Source organism: Gorilla gorilla, chromosome 15, assembly GCF_029281585.2.
Source record: "Gorilla gorilla gorilla isolate KB3781 chromosome 15, NHGRI_mGorGor1-v2.1_pri, whole genome shotgun sequence".
Taxonomy (NCBI): domain Eukaryota; kingdom Metazoa; phylum Chordata; class Mammalia; order Primates; family Hominidae; genus Gorilla; species Gorilla gorilla.
This window is the reverse complement of record NC_073239.2, coordinates 88103235-88107937: the sequence shown is the minus strand read 5'-3', so window position 1 is coordinate 88107937 and position 4703 is coordinate 88103235. Positions and strand designations below refer to the sequence as shown.

Genomic DNA, 4703 nt, shown 5'->3' with positions numbered 1-4703 from the left:
GGAAATGGAATCCTCATTAGTATTTTCATTCAGTTTCTGGTGTTTAGGGATGGATTTCTGATGTAATGGAGACATGTTTGTATTCACAAATGGTAATATAGACAGGTTAGTATTGAGAAAATACATAAAGTGTTTTGTTCAAATCTAAAAGAAAAAGATGAAACAAAAAGATTTAAAATCACTAGGAAATGGGTAAAGAATGGAAACAGACAATTCACAAGAGAAAAAAAATTGTGAAATTGTGAAATTAGCCAATATGAACAGTACTCAACCTCACTGTAAGCAAAAAAATACATTAAGTATATTCACTTGATCTTAGCCAAAAGGCCGAGAAGTGACATATTAAGTATATTCAAACAATGAATTACCCTCTTAAAATCCATCAGATTTACAGAAGAGAAAAAAATTGATAATATTGAGTTGTTGAAGATTTGGGAAATCAGGCACTTTTATTTTTCTAGTGGCTGTGAACATTGATGAAGGCATTTTTCAAGGCAAATTGCTAGTATCTATTAAAAACTGCAATGCATACATACTTTAACAACTTATTTCTAGAAACCTATCATTCCGAAATACATATATTCACAAAGATATGTGCATCTATATGAATACATATTGCAGCATTATTTGTAATATCAAAACATATTGAAAAGATCCAAAATGTATACCAAGAATTTAAATATATTATGGTACGAAACACCATGCTATTGTTAGAGAGAGTCGGGTAGACTTATGCATACTGAGATGAAAGGTCTCCAAAGCATATTAAGTGAACAGAGCAAGTTGCAGAAAAATACGTGCAAAATTCGACATTTATGTGTACGCCTGTAGAGATATGTCAGCAAATATATAGGAAAGAAGACTGAAAGGATGCACACTGAACTGTCTAGAACAGTTGCTTCTGGGAGAGAAGTAGTTGTTGGAGGAGGTGCTGGACGATGGTATTCTCCATTACCAAATATTCCAGTTTCTTGCCCTGCAGTGCCCCTCTCTACAGGAGGCTATTTTCCCACACTGTTGACCTCAGGAATGACCATATTACTTGCTTTGGCCAATAACTGATGTTGGTCATTTTTGTGCAAAGTTTTAGAAGTTAGGGCACCCTTTGCCTTGTCTTTTTCCTTCTGCCACGAGATTGGTGATATTTCAGATAGAGGTTAGGTTCTTCCATCAGTTTTGGTTCTGGAGTCAAGATGGTAAAAAGCAGAGCTGTAGTGGACTCATGAAAAACATGCATGGCCAGGCGCCGTGGCTCAGGCCTGTAATCCCAGCACTGTAGGAGGCCAAGGTGGGCAGATCACTTGAGGTCGGGAGTTTGAGACCAGCCTGGCCAACATGGTGAAACCCTGTATCTACTAAAAGTACAAAAATTAGCTAGGTATGGTGGCACGTGCCTGTAACCCCAGCTACTTGTGAGGCTGAGGTGGGAGGATCGCTTGAACCTGGGAGGCAGAGGTTGCAGTGAGCTGAGATTGTGCCACTGCACTCCAGCCTGAGCAACAGAACAAGACTCCATCTCAAATAAAAAATAAAAAATTAATAAAGGCTGGGTGCAGTGGCTAATGCCTGTAATCCCAGCACTTTGGGAGGCAGAGGTAGGCAGGTCACCTGAGGTCAGGAGTTTGAGACCAGCCCTGCCAACATGGTGAAACCCTGTCTCTACTAAAATACAAAAATTTGCTGGGCGTGGTGGTGTGCACCTGTAATCCCAGCTACTCGGGATGCTGAGGTAGGAGAATTGCTTGAACCCAAGAGGCAGAGTTTGCAGTGAGCCAAGATCGCTCCACTGCACTCCAGCTTGGGCGAAAGAGCCAGACGCTGTCTCAAAATAAATAAATAAATAATTTTTAAAAAGAAAAATAAAAATAGAAAAACATGTAGTGTGAACAAGAAAAAAACCTCACACCTGTAATCCCAGCACTTTGGGAGGCTGAGGTAGGAGGATTGATTAAGGCCAGAAGTTTAAGACCAGCCTGCGCAATACAGGACAAATAAATAAATAAATGAATAAAGTTACTGAGGTTTGGAGACATTTGTTACTGTAGTATAACATGGCCTACTGTGACTGGTACCAATAAGGAAAACTTCCACAGGTTTTCTTCCATATTTTTTTATTGTATAGACATTTTGGAATATACATATACTTATGTATTACTTATAAACTAATTTTTAAAAATTGACATCTCAGGCCGGGTACAGTGGCTCATGCCTGTAATCCCAGCACTTTGGGAGGCCAAGGTGGGTGGATCATGACGTTAGGAGTTCGAGACCAGCCTTACCAACATGGTGAAACCTCATCTGTAGTAAAAATACAAAAATTAGCTGGGCGTGGTGGCATGTGCCTGTAATCTCAGCTACTCAGGAGGCTGAGGCAGGAGAATTGCTTGAACCCAGGAGGCGGAGATTGCAGTGAGCTGAGATCACGCCACTGCACTCCAGCCTGGATGACAGAACGAGACTCTGTCTCAAAAAAAAAAAGAAAATTACATCTCAGCAAAATTACAAATGACCGCATGTCAAGGGCCTTCAGGATTGTTGACAATTAGAAACTGCAAAAGCAAAATCCTGGAATTCCAAGGGCAAATTTGAAGTGCCTGCCTGAAACATGACTGCATGCCAACACACTATGTAGTGCTGTGAGGAGGTAAGAGGTATGTTGTCAAGCCAGGGACCAAGAAATATAGTGGTTAACTAGACAGGTGAGAATTCTTCTTGTGTATATTAGAGGAAGGACATTCGGGCAGTCAGCGTCCCACCTTCTAACTGCAGTGCCGAAGCGCATCCCAGTAAATGGTGGGATCATAGTGGTTGCTTTTGTAGACATTATGAGATGTTGTTCTTCAGTAGTAGGGATTAAGTTGCAATGATTGCTGAGTCACTGTTGTCTGAATGTGCCGGCTCTTCAAATGTGTCCTGAACACAAAGAATTTGAGAACCCCTGACTCAGGAAGTAGGGCAGGTAATTATGCATAGACTCTTCTTTCCTGGTGGCTGCTGCCCCTCACCTGAATCTAAATGCTCAGCACTTACTCCTTGATGGAGCACCTGTTCCATGGGGGCCAGGCGTCGGCAAACCTACCCCCAAAAGTCCAAGGAAGCTGAGAGGCTGAAAAAAAGGCTGACATATCCGGTTCCTCAGAAATATACACTTAATAGGGACTTACAAACAGAAGCCACGTCTGTGTCTCAGGCAGCGGTGAGGCAAGATGGTAGATCCTGCACCATTTATTCTCACGAGCAGGGCTTATATAATACTGGGAAAGGGTATATGTGATTCAGAATGTTTGTGTAGAACAATTGAAGTCCTATAACATCAAGGTTGTTTTGACCTCAGGGCAGGATTTACAGTAGGTACCTACTCTCACACAAGAAACATCAAATAAACTGGAAATCTTAGAGGACTTCCTAGAACAAGGGTTAATCAGAAGTTAAAGCGATGGATTAGCATCCAAGTTGGAGTTGCTTTGGCCTCCACAGCACCTCCTCTTTGTTAGGCGCTGGAATTGCTGTTAGCAATACAGACACAATTCTTGCTCTCAAATGCATAGCCTAGTAGAGGAGACAGATCAGTTATACATACATAAAGGCACAGATAACAGTAATAGCAGTAGTAACCCTTTCTGAAAGGGGTAGTTGTTTTCAAGTATTTATAGTTCACACATACACACACAAACCAACCCAGCAAGCCCAGTATAATTTCCCTACTTTTACAGATGAGGACATTGAGATTGGGAGAAATGAACTGGCTTCCTTAGGTTCCAACAGACCATAGGTAGAGGCTCAGCCTCAAGTTCTTCTCGTCTATGCAAAGTGACCTCCTGTGCAAAAGGATGAGTAAATAATAGCATCAGAGTGAAACAAAAGGCCGTGAGGCACAGAAGATATCAAAACTTTAACCTTGAATCAAAACTTTAACCTTCAGAGCAGGATGCAACAATCCAGCTTTTTGTTTACTTTGTTCCCAGAGGTTAAAGCAGACCCCGGTGAGTGGAGTGGCCTGGAAATCTGACTTTGGTTAGCTATGGTTAGAATTCCTTCTATTTCTGCCTGCATGCCCGCCCCCTTCTAGTACTGGAAGTAAACATCTTACTTGATAGGGGGATGGGGTTAGGGAGAAGGAAAGTCCTCACAATAGGTCTGCTGTTGTGCAAAGAATTCTACAAGATGCAGATTTAGACCAAGGCAGTGGGGGCAGTGGGGGAAGGGGTGGTGCCAAGGTCCCACCCATCAAGTCCCTTCTGTGGCTGAGGCTGAGAATTGGTCACATATATTTGCCATCAGCTAAGTGATCTGTTTAACGTTTTTCCTGGTTAGGCTCTTAGCACAGAGAAATATCCTAGGAGATCAAGCTCAGTCAGGTCTGTTCTCTGTTACTTAAGGGAGTTTAACCTGAACAAGGGTTTAGCAGGGCTCCCAGTCCCAAGACCATTTTCGTATGGGCTCATTTTCCCACTGGCAGGGTGAGTGAGAACAGTGAGTGAAGTTTTCACCAAAAGAAACCAAAAATCCAAGCAAGAGGCCTTGGTGGTGGTCTCCTGTTCTGGGCTCTGCTTTCGGGCTGAGGTCTCAGCCTTTGCACCACGGGATCCACAGGACCCCATGGACACTCGACAGAGGCAGTAGAAGGCAGGGAAGAGACATTCTGGACAACCTATGGGATGGTGAGCGGCTCAGCTCTGTATTACGAATGGAAGTCAGAGGAG

The 4703-nt window shown here is 42.7% G+C and overlaps 1 pseudogene; it reads right to left on the bottom strand.

The window, feature by feature from the left end:
* Nucleotides 1-205: 205 nt before the first annotated feature.
* Nucleotides 206-339, bottom strand: LOC134757215 (uncharacterized; annotated as a pseudogene).
* Nucleotides 340-4703: the final 4364 nt, after the last annotated feature.